Source organism: Belonocnema kinseyi, chromosome 6 (assembly GCF_010883055.1).
Source record: "Belonocnema kinseyi isolate 2016_QV_RU_SX_M_011 chromosome 6, B_treatae_v1, whole genome shotgun sequence".
NCBI classification, from domain to species: domain Eukaryota; kingdom Metazoa; phylum Arthropoda; class Insecta; order Hymenoptera; family Cynipidae; genus Belonocnema; species Belonocnema kinseyi.
The window spans coordinates 54,989,781-55,002,783 of NC_046662.1; positions in this window are offsets into that span (position 1 = coordinate 54,989,781).

Here is a 13,003-nt window from a genome sequence, read left to right on the forward strand (position 1 = left end):
CCCCCCCCCCCCCACGTGAGGGGCAAAGCCAACGAAATACAGCTTGTTAGAAATAATTAAATTACAAAATCAATGCTTTTTTCAAGTGATTAATACTTGTAGAAATATGATGTAAAATAATGTAGAACTCGAAATGAGAAAAAATGGATCAATTCAACATCTTATTAACTTGAAAAAAATCATTGACTGTTAACTGGTTGGCTCCCCCTCCCCCCTTACCTTACACTTCATTTATCAAACTAGGTAGTCTGGACTCAACATACAGTAATTCTGAAACTCGAAATCGAGAGTAATTTTCCCACCGACTTGAAGGATGAGCTTAACGCTTTCGTTCAAAGATTTAACTCTACCCTGGATCCTCAGGGTAAATTAACGCAAACAGAATCTGCTCAACATGAAATACGAACAATTAAACACCAACCTTTTCGTGTACGCTCATATCCATGTGGAGAGGAGAAAAGAAAAAACATACTGAAAAAGGTTCAAGAAATACATGCCGAAGGAATGATTGAACCTTGTCAGTCACAATATAGATCACCAATCGTGTTTGTCAGGAAAAAGATCGGGAAATTTAGATTCTGTATTGATTTCCGAAGCCTAATTTCATCACAGAGGAAGCAACTCACACACTTTCTCGAATACAGGATTCTATAAAGGAACTAGGAAGTGCTACTGTTTTCTCCACTCTCGATTTGCGCTCAGAGTATTGGCAATTCCATTACACCATGATTCAAAAAAATATACCACTTTCATCGTACCTCATAGTGGTACTTATCAATTTAAAGTGATGCCTTTCGGCCTGAAAAACGTGCCTATCATCTTTCAATGCTTGATGAGCCAAACAGTTCTTAGAGGTTACATCAAAAAGTTTTGTATTGTTCATTTAGATTATATCATTTTTTACTCGAAGAATTTGTAGGAACATTTTTTACATTTAAATTTAGTTCTCGAACGGTTAGAAATTCACAAACTCACATGTTCATTTAACAAATTTTTCTTCGGTAAGAGTAACGTTATCTTGGTCATATGATCTATTCTTATCATAATGAGCCACAGGAAGAATACGTCTAGGTCATTCTTCAAGCTTCTGCACCCCAAGGACGTCGTGGAGTTCAACAATTTTTGGGTGTCTGTAATTGGATTTGTGAATACGTTCCAAATTTTTCGGTAGTATCAGCACCACTCGCTGATTTGTTAAGAAAAACTAGTCGTTGGCCTTGGACTTCAGAGGCAGATACTGCTGTTAAGAAAATTAAGACTCTTTTTCAGGCTGACTTACGTCTAGCTAGACCAAACACTAATTTACCCTTTTTTCTACAAACTGAGCTTAGTTCCACATGAATGGGAGCAGTAATTTATCAACCTACTGCAGAAGGAACAAACCAGTTATTAAGTTGTCATGAAATGGCTTAAGAAGACCAAAGATGCAAAAACGAAATTTGAGACATGGTTTAGTTTTTTAGATAACTTCAGCTTTAGTTTAGAGCCACGTACGGTTAGAGGTAGTGAATTTAAAAGAGTTCTTTCACGTTATCCCACTATTGAATATAAACTTGAATTAGAAAAGGACGAAACAATATTACTACCTGAAGTATTAGATAATAAATTTGCCAGAGTACATTTTTTAGCTCAATTAGGAAGTGACAATTTTTATGAAGAATTTTTACGTTCCCAACAAGAAAATCCCTACATCACTAAATTAGTTACCAAATGGATAAGCATTAAAGAGAAAACTCGTCAGACGCTAGCTTAACAATCATTCTTCCAGAGATACAAATTGTCCGACACTGGTTTTTTACAGATTTTCGGGAGATCAGTGGTTACTTTATGATCCAAAAGGATTCCAACAACGAGTGTTATTTGAATATCATGAATTTGGACTCGCCGGTCGCCCTGGAGCAGAAAAACCACTTTGGGCCATATAAGTGCATTTCTACTGGGAAGAAATGAGGACTCAGGTTCAAGATTTTGTGTGAACATGTCACCTGTGTAGTCCATGTAAACCATTTAGAACCACTTATCAACACCCTCAGAGGCCACGTCAAACCCGAGTATCATGGGACACGGTTACGGTGGATTTGATGGAACCTTATCCACGATCTTCTCCAGGGAAGAGATTTCTCTTTGTAGTCATGGACCTATATTATCGTCGGGTCGAAGCTTTCCCGTTTGGAACTTCCAAAGCTCCAACTCTAGTCCAAATTCTTGAAGCTAAAGTCTTTCGGCGTTCTGGTTATCCATGGGCAATATTATCTGATAACGGACCCCAATTCACGAGTAACCACTAGAGAAAAGCATGTGAGACTTGTAATTGTGAGGCTTGGACCAATAAGAAAAATTCTTAATAATGAGATATATCAGATTAACGAAGGTAACAGACCGATGAACATCCATGAAACGGATTTACGATCAGCACACCTCCACACTAGTCAATACTCTCATCCAAATCTTATGGGAAATAAGGAGGAGATATCAGCTCATCCCGCAACCGAAGTCAATAACGAGAATACGGCATTCATCGATTTCGAAGAATTCGACGTAGAAAACACGGAATTTATAAGTATAGGCGAATTTGTACAACCAGTCGATCCAATTGCAGGTGCAAATAGCAGGGTAGGGTTATTACAGCCAACTGATCCAGACGCTACCGATACAGAGTCAAATGTACAACCAATTTCGCAATTTATAAAATATTGTGGGACGTGCGAGAGTCAACATGTCGAAAACGAGGAAGGCCTCAGAAGAAAACCACCCTTCCTAGACAGGAAAAAAATCCAGAGGTTCTGGTTAGGAAAGAACCATATCTTCGTAAACGAGGCAGACCAAGCAAGGACATCATCCTTCCTCGACAGAAAAAGTCTCCAGTCGCACTCCGAAAATACTACCAACTTCATCCTCAAATTACCAGTACAAGTACTTGGAAATTAAATCAAATTTAAGTTAGTTGTATACCCGTTAGTTTAACACAGAGAGAATGGTTGTTTTTGAAGGTAACAGACGGTCAGGATTGTTACACAAGAAGTTATCACCTTACATTTTCTGTTATTCTTATAAAATCAACAAATACTATCATACTAGTTATTACAAAACTTCTCAATTATTTTGTAGTTTTAAGTTCATAATATTCTAGGTTAACAATAAAATAAAAATAAAAGGTGTCTAAAAGCAAACGAAAGTTTATTTTGTGACAGTTCCTGTGAACGCGACAACCTAAAAGAATCGGTTATTTTTTTAAAGGATCTTTTTACATAATCGTAACCATTATGTGCGACATATTTTGTTTGGTTAAGAATATTTTTTTTCAAATAAAACCCACCTTGAATCATTTAAACTTTGATTTAATTATTAATCGCTGTGTGACTCAAATAAACCAAGCACTTGACTATCGGTTTCTTTCATCAAGTGAAGTCGTATGTTCTCGAGGACCCTTTTATCTTGGCAAATTCAATTTATTTTTATTTTTTTATTTTCATCTTTCCTGATCCTTATTCTCTCGTTCTCTAGTAGGAATCGAGTTTTTTTTCTTAACTAATTTCTCTTGACTCTCTTCCTCTCTCTCTCGTTTCTCTAGTAGGAGCGGAGTTCTCTCTCTCTCTACTAACTTTCCTTCTTCACTCTCTCGTTTCTCTAATAGGAATGGAGTTCCTCTCTTCATTATTTTTATGTATTCTCTCTCTTGTTCCTCTTGTAGGAACGGAGTTCCTTCTTTTCTAGTTTTCTATAACTCTCTTTCATTTCTCTTGTTAGAAACGGAGTTTCTTTTTCTTTCTCCTAAATTTCTCTGGTACCTCCCGTAGGTACAAAGTTTTATTCTCTCATTAATTTTCTCTCGTTCCTCCCGTAGGAACAGAGTTACTTTAAATAATGTCCCTAAAATCAAATCCGCGTCATACGTAGATGGAAACGAACAAACGCAAACCAACTAAAAACAAACGCTTGACAGAAGCTCGCCGAAAAGCTTTTAAAGCTCAACGCAATGCTCGACTTAGAATACACATGGAAATTCCTTGCCAGTAGAATCATCAAACTCACAATTACCTCTTGCAGTGATTGATCATTCCACGGAAGTCGTAGAGTATGATCCTGCACGACCTGCATACAATGGCAGTCCATGGAAGGAACTCCCGTTAGATGAAGTTTTAGGTTTTGGAGAACCATTTTCTGCTAATCCACTTCTGACTTCGGAACATCCTCAACCCTTGGAGTGATATTGCCCTTCGAGTGATATTGCCCCGACGTCTAACCTAAAAAAAGGTTACTTGAAACATGTAGGAACTACTCGTACTTCATCAAAGTAACGTAAGGCTTCTGAAAGAAAAGATTTAAAGGCAACAATAACCCTAGAATCTCAAAAAAAAACAAATATTCGAAGGATAATATTAGTCAAGAGTCAAGAAAGAGGATATCTACATCTGTCCGAGAAGCTCAGCGAGATGAGAGCTATCTAATTCGAGATCCACCCACAGTAAAGTCTGTCGTTGTGTGTTTCTCGACTTATCTTCCTACAAATACTGCAGAAAGGAATCGACAATCTTCTACTTTTCAAGACCACCATGAAACAAAACGACGACATTGAATTTTCTTATTTTATTTTCACCTGTAATTTTTTTCTAATTTTATATCATTTTAAATAAAAGTAGTTGATAAATTTACAGTGCTTTTGGTTGCAGTTTATTCTTTTATCTTTGAAAACCGATCACGTTTATTTGAAAATTCGTCTCTTTTTTACAAGTTCATCTGTACATAGTTGTGAATGCCAAGTTTGGTCCAAAATAAGTTGTTTTTTTTTGTTTCATTTTATTTATTTTTAAGTCAACTATTTGTTTGGAAAATCCAGTTTCCTCTTTGAAAAACAACTTTATAAAGTAAACAAAAAAATATCATTCAATTTTTCAAGCAATTTTTTTACTACTTTTACATTAATGTAGAAAAGGTCCTAAAAAATAAGAAGTATACCTCAAATATACTCAGTTTCATAAGATTTTTCATTCTTTCAATTTCTTAAAACGCTTTAATAATCTTTCAAATCCGTTTAAATTCTTTTAATTTCCTTAAAAAAATTTTTTAATTTCTCTGAATCCTCAAATATAATTGAATTCATTGAAATTATCTGAATTATCTGAATTCCTTAAATTCACGAAATTCTCGGAATATTGAGAACTCCATAAAATCCAAGGACTTAGCAAAAATGCAAATAATTTAGAAGATTTTCTGGAATTTCAGGAATTTAGAATATTTAAGGAATTAAGAGAAATCTATATTTTTAGGGTATAAGAGAATTCAGCGAATAAAAGGAGTTCAAAAAATTCGGGGAAATCAAGAATTTCACAGTATTTAAGGAATTTCAAACGTAAAAATTGTAATAAAATAAAAAGAAGTTTTTTTATTTTATTCAAGAAAGCTGAGTATTTTTTATTCAAAAAGCTATAAATTTAATATTGTACCATTTTCCAGCAACTCAAAATAAAAATTTTTTTATTTTAAAATCTTTGAATTTGAAAATAGTTCATTTCTGAGTTTATTACTTTTGAGTTTATTATTATTTGTCAAATATAAAATATATTTAATATTAAAACGACATGATTTGGAAAAATTAAAAATGAAACCAAACCGTTTTCGATACTTCAATTAATTTTTTCAATTTAAGATTGTTTAATTTTAAACTATTCCAGTTTCAAATAATTTTGATGTTCAAAGTTTCGATTTGAAATCTGATCAACACAATTAAAATTATTAAAAATTTTAAGTATTGAAGGATTCAAAAAAGGTGAATTCATAGGGAATTTTTTAATATTTGACATAACTATTACTTTCTCCTATAAAAAACTAACAAATTTGGTACGAGAACTAATATCAGAAGTCAAAAAGGTTCAAGGTTTCTGCTTTATTCGAAGTATTTTAAGTAATGAAAAAATGATGAACTTGTTATTTGAAAAATAAAATGAAAGAAAGATAGTAAGTAAAATTATATAAATTAATTTTGAAAGAATTGGTTTAAAATTATTAATATAATTTTTTGTGCAATTTTAAAAATTTTAAATTAGTCCCTAAGAATATTATATATTATAAATTGAACATTTAATCTTCTTATACACCTGTATGTTTTTAAACTTCAAATAACAAAAGGAACAAATTGATCAAAACAGGAATATAAAAAATATAAATTAAATTTTTGCAATCCAGCTTTATGTTACAAACGAATCAAGATTGCTTGTCGTTAATGCTCTACTTTTTAAATGAAATAAATTTCAAATATTAAGGTATTTGATGCGAAGCTTTAATAGTTATATTTTAAATTATTAAAACATTAATCAATCTGGAACATTTTTACTTTCATATTGTTCGTATATTCAAGATTTTAATTATAAGCTAAATTCTCTTTATTAATCTGAAAGAATTTACAGTTTATAAATAGATTATGTTTATATTTTTTCAGCACATTAATAAATCTAAATTATCAGCGAAAAAACGACGCAATAAATATGTTACCTTTTTAAAAATTTATGTGCAAAATAAATTTCAAATTAATTTAAAGGATAATTAAATCATAATACAAATCATAATAATTACTTAACTCTTTCCTAAGTCTTCTTGTTTGAATATCCCTCACATTATGTAAGTCAATATTACACATGATAAGTATTTAGTATAAATACGGAATTTCACGTATTGAGATGAAATGAGTCTGATTCATCATAGTGAATAATAGTTTAATTCGGTCATGAAGTTTGTGATCTTCAGTTTGTTGGCTTTTTGTGCCTTCAAAGTAAGTTAACAATTTTGTTAAATTTTCAATCATCAAATCTCTAGGAGGTGACGTAATCTCTGTTAGAAGGCAGGAAACGAAAAACGTAGAGCATCTCAAAACTATAGATATAAGTTCTATAAAATGATAACCGTTTTTTCGTCGAAAAAAATAATCTTCTGTAATATTATTATTACTATTATATTCTAATATTTGTTAACATATTTAAGTAAACAATTATTTACAATCCCGCAATCACTACACTATTTATAATCTCACGTTAATAAAACCTTGATTCGCTGCGGATTCGAACCCTATAAAGTTTCGCATTCCTAATTCTTAATTCCTAATTCCTAACGCCTGAAGCCTCACGCCTAACCTAGATTGAAGTATTAAAAAAAACCGGAAATATAAGCTACATCTGTACAGGATCATCTGACAAACTTTTGTGGCCCGTTCCATAAAAAACATTGCTACGCTCATAATAATATTTGTACAAAGATTTTAGATTAGGATATAAAATGATTTTAAAACGGGTTCAAAAAATCTGAAGTGATTCCAAAATATTCCAAAATATTTTTGAATAATTTAGGGGATCAAACAAGGTTAACACTAAATTTAAAAATATATTTTAAGACACTTTAAAAGATTTCAAAGAAATCAATATATATTTTCAGAAGGTTTTAAGAGATTAAACAGACTTCAGGGATTGAAGAACCTTATATATATATATATATATATATATATTTAAATTACTTGTAAGTCTTGAAACTCATTTGAATTCTACTGGAAGTCCTTTAGATTTCCTTTAAAAAACTTTAAATCTCTTAAATTCATTGAAGACATCTTGAACTCTTTTAAATATTTTAAAATTCATTTATAGAATTTGAAAATTTTTCAATAATAAGTTTATTGATATTTTCTAGTTGAAAATTGAACTTTTTTGTTGCATTTTATTTATTCTTGGTTGAAAATTAATCGTTTTCGTTAAAAATCCAACAATTTAGTATAAAATACAGCTATCTGGTATAAAATAAAACTATTTGATTGAAAGTATTTGCAGGTTGAAAATTCAACTGCTTTGTAGATCATTCGTCTTTTCGGCTTCAAAAGTCAATAATTGGATTGGAAATTGATGCACTGCGTTGAAACTTCGTTGTTTTTTGTTTTAAAAATTCATTTTTTATCTGAAAATTTAACTTTTCAAGTTTTGCCTAAATACTGATTGTTTAAAATTAAAAGTTCAAGTATTTTGTATAATTATCCCCCAAAATAAATCATTTTCAAATATTCTCTTTGCATAAATTTGTACGGCATTTGTACGGTTTCTCTGTTAAATATTTTGGTTTGTACCTTCTGGTTGGGAAGCTTCTATAAACCACGTGGTCCAATTTTTGCCACTTTTTACTCCCCCTCCCCCCATGTGGTCCAGCGTGGCATAATCGTCGACCCTTCCCTCAGGGGTGCTACGTGTTTTTTTTTCTATTTCTTGTAAAACGAAAATGGCACTCGGCTTGGTTCGCGGGAGTCGAATTTAGGACTCCGCACAGTATTTCAAAAAAGAAGTAAGCTATGCGATTTATTACTATTATTTTTTACACCTGAATATAAAATCACGTGGTTAGGATGCGTAAACCCTGCCTCCTCCCATGTGGTCCACCGTGGCCGTTCGTACAACCCCCTCCCCCTAAGCCAACCACGTGGTTTATGGAAGATCCCTTCTCCACGGCGGGGCAAATAAAAATTGTCTTCCACCTAAATTGAAATTTTAAAAAAATTTCTTTTTGCTGACGTTTGTACTACTTTTTTTACTGTTTTCGCACTCGATATTTGTGTCAGCATTTAGGTTAAGAGCATTTAAAAAAAATTTTAATTTTGTTTTTCAAGTTTCGGAAATTATCCAATTTTCTTAGAGGTGTGTAAAAGTATTTGTAAATATCCTAATAAAATGTATAATTTCCGTAAAAGTTAGAAAATCTATATATATTTTTTCAAAAAATAGAAACAAATTTTTGTTCATAGATTTAGCAATTTCATTCAAAATTTTTACTATATATCAAATACATTTCGAAACTATCCTTTTTTAATTTTTCGATTAGACCAAAATAGACGACCGAAAGATTTGTAAATTATGCAAATAGCATGTTTAATTTTAATGAGAATTAAAAAAGTGATATTATTTTTAAAATTTTCAAAATTAAAAAAAATTAAAAAATGCCTTCTCGTTAAACAAACGAACTTTTCGTGACATTTCTGTTCAAACAAGGTAAACAGAAATGTTGTAGGAATTTTTAAACGCTGATTAACCCAACAAAAACTTTTCGCCATATGTTGCATCGATTATTGGCTCAAAATACGATTTTTTAATTTTCTGCATGCAAATTTCGATAAATAAAAACAAAATGATGTCTCCTATTGGAAAATGGTGAAATTAAATTATGTAGGATTTTTTAAAAGCTATAATGAATATACATAAAAAAAATTAAAAAATTAAAATAAATATTTTGTTTCATTTTTGGGTTAACAACTTTTTTTATCAATTTTTTTAACCCCTTTTGTCGTTTTTTATATAAATTTGTATTTCTATCAAGAAGAGATTATTATAACATTTGTAGTTCTTTTTTGGGATGATAATATTTTGAAAACCATCTTTGTTTCCCATTTTGCATAGTTTGACTAGAAAATGGAATTTTCGAGTTTTCATTATTTTTGTACAATCAAAAATTTGAATTTTCGCTTTTTTCAGAAAATCTCAAAAGTAGTTATCGTAATTTTGTAGGGCTTTTCCAAAGCAACATTTTTTTGCCTTGACTTTTTTTCATGTCGTGCGTTGTTTGGCTTGAAATTTGGATTTTTGACTGATTAAAAAAATGTTATCAATTCTATAACTTTGATAATTTTCTTTCGATCAAAAAAGTAATTCGATATAGAAGGGGACATAAAAGTTCAGACATGAAATTTGTAAATTAAAAAAAAATGTTTCCAATCATTTTTTAAATGCTCCATCTTTTGGCATTATTATCAAAACTGGCTGGACAGCATTTAAAGTCAGTTCCAGGCCATTTTAGAGAAACAATGGGCATTCTTGAATTAATTGACGCTATTTATTGATAATTCAGATCTGGCCCGTATGAATTGTGTTATATACAATTCATCATTGCTCCAGATTTTGTTCAGATTTTCACAGTAACACTCAAAGGTCGTTCAAGGTCATCTGTCGAAGAATAACCTTATTACTTAAAAAATATATGAAAAAAGGTATTCAACCACATGACTAATTTTTCTGCAGCAATAAATAAGTTAACAGTGTTTCTTAATAAAGAACTAGATACAGTTTTATTAAATCGACATTATATTAAGAAAGTAACCTCGAGGCACGTTTCAATGTTAGTGTGAAAATCTGAAAAGAATCTGAGTCCAAAAAAACACCCTTGTAAATAAAATATAGGTCATTCCATGTGAGACTTACAACAAAATTTTTTTTGTACAGATTTTTCCCCTTATTTTTCAAGGGAAAAGATTACACGTATTTTTCTCTTGTACTCTGATCTGAAGAATTTCTGAAATATCGATTTTTTTATTTGTCTACCAAAAAACATCAGTCCTTTTTCAGATGTTTTGCAAATTGTCCAATTTTGTAACTAAAAAATTTCACTTTAAGAGAAAATAGTCAACAGAACAAATCTTTGTCTTATATCACAATATATTACATTATGCAACAAGGGGCGAAATGAGCATATTCTTCTCGCGAGCACAGTAATTACCCGAGCGGAAATAATACTTTCGTATTTTATCCTACTCTCGACCGTGACTAATTTTTACTCCCCCCTCCCCAATTTCACTTTCGCTCCCTAAATTTTTCTTTCGCCACACAAATTTTACTTTCGCCCCGTTAATTTTAATTTTGCCCCTCAAATGCGGTTTGCGGAAAATGTACGCTACTGCACCCCTATTTTCAGGGACGAAAGGTGACTCAAAAATAATTTTTTTAAACTGAACTAACTTCCGGATCCGAGCTTGGCGACGAATACTCATACTCATCACTATCATCATAATTATCTGAACAATCTATGATTTCTGTGTCTTCTTCGTTTGTGAGGATTATTATTATATATTCTGGGTTGAGAGCGTCACAGTCCCTGACGCTTGGGTGATCCCGTTGCGTCCCCTTGAAAGCCTTAAGTGTGTCTCCAAAATCCTTTTCATAGTGAGAGGACCGCAGCCACGCTTTTGGCCGATATTTTAGACTCTTTGACGCAAAAACTGTCTGTGAGTGTTACACGTTTCCCCGCAGTCGCGGGGTAGTGACAGAGGATATGAGTGGAAGTCTCATTGTCCTTTCCGCACAGACGACAGAGGGGACTTTCCTCAAGCCCTATCTTATGTCTGTGGTACTGGAGGTTTCCATGTCCTATAAACATTTCTTTTAGGATTTTGACTTCCTTCCTCCCGAGCTTAAGAATTTCTTTCGCTCGATGAGGGTTTAGCTTTGAGCCCAAGAGTGTTTTAACCTGTCTGCAGCCAAAGACTGCATCTTACTTATTCTGATGTCCTCGGTCAGCCAACTGTTAATATCTTCAGTGACCGACCTACTGGAAATGCCTACAACTAGCTCGGGTCCAGTAAAATTTTCCTTTGCTTCTAGCTTTGCTAACCTGTCCGATATTTCATTACTCCTGATGTCACTGTGTCCAGGGATCCAGAGCAGAGTGACTCGGTTTTCTGTCGCTAGCTTATTCAGTGCCTCAAAGCACTCCCATATTAGCAGCAACGTAGTCGTTGTTGCCTTCAGAGCCATGATAGCAGCCCTGCTATCTAAGCAGATACGAATGTTTCTTTTCCCGCCGTACTCCACTGCCTTATAGGCGCACTGAAGTAAGGCCATAATCTCAGATTGCAGAACTGTTGCGTAGGACCCCATCGCTATTGTGAAGCCCATTCCATTCCTTCTACGGTTTACACCTGCTCCAACGTTATAGTTCTTGGAGCCATCTGTGAACCAGTTGTCTCCATCAATGGGCAGGTGTGCCCCACCGTTAGCCCATTTCTCTTTTGTGGATAGGCTAACCCGGTTTTTTTTTGTCGAAGAGGTATTGGCAAGTGGACCTTTTGTGCCTGAGCATGCTCAGTGTCGGCCTCTTCATGATGTCGATTGGTATCCTCATAACTGTCGAGAGGACAATCGTGGATGTCGACTTCGAGGCAGCAGTGATACCTCTCAGAATCAGCCCCCTGATTCTTTGCAGTCGAGACTTCACAGAAGAAAGTTCGACCCTGGTCCACCAGACGACTGCCGCATAGGTTAGACTGGGTCGCAGGATCGCTGTGTAGATCCGCATAAGTGTCTCCGGTTTCAAGGCCCAGCTTTTCCCTATGGCTCTTCTACAGAGCCAAAGAGTCTCTACTAGCTTCTTGCACTTGTTTTCCACGTGCTCGTTCCATGACAGCTTCTTAGCCGGGAATGACTCCTAGATATTTGGCTTGCCCTTTGATTTTGAGTTTTTGTCCTCCCCATTTCAATGTACCCGTGGTACCCCATTTGTACCTTCTGGTGAACACAACTACATCCGTCTTACTAGGATTGACTGATAGTACAGTCCCTTGCACCATGAATTAACTATTCTTAGTGCTTGCTGCATTACTTCGAAGAGCGCATCCAGATGCTGACCGCGCACAATAACCAGTATATCATTCGCATAGCCTATGACGTGGAAGCCCTGACTCGTGAGTAGATGGAGCAATTCATCCACTACCAGGCACCACAGAAAGGGTGATAGAACACCCCCCTGCGGACATCCCGAGTGAACGGTTCGACATAAAGTGGTGTCACCCTTGGTGGTGGTTAGATTGCTACTGAACAACGTGTGGCAGGTCCATTCCACAACTAAAATAGGCACCCCGTGTGCGATCATGGCCGCCCTGATTACCTCTCCAGAGGTGTAGTTAAGAACTCATTCGATGTGCACGAAAGTTATAATCGCTAGACCTTTCTGCTTCAGTTGTCCTTTAATTAGGTCAACTGCGGTGCTCAGGGCCGTCTCAGTCGAATGACCAGCCCTATAGGCATGTTCTTGCTTGTAAAGAGGACTACTTGACAAGACCTTTTCGCGGATATATCTGTCCGCGAGTCTTTCCATTGTTTGTAGTAGGAAAGATGTAAGGCTAATGGGTCGGAAATCCCTGGGTGAAGTATAACTGATCCTGCCTGCCTTCGGAATAAAGATTATTCTCGCACCCCTCTATGCCGCCAGAACATAA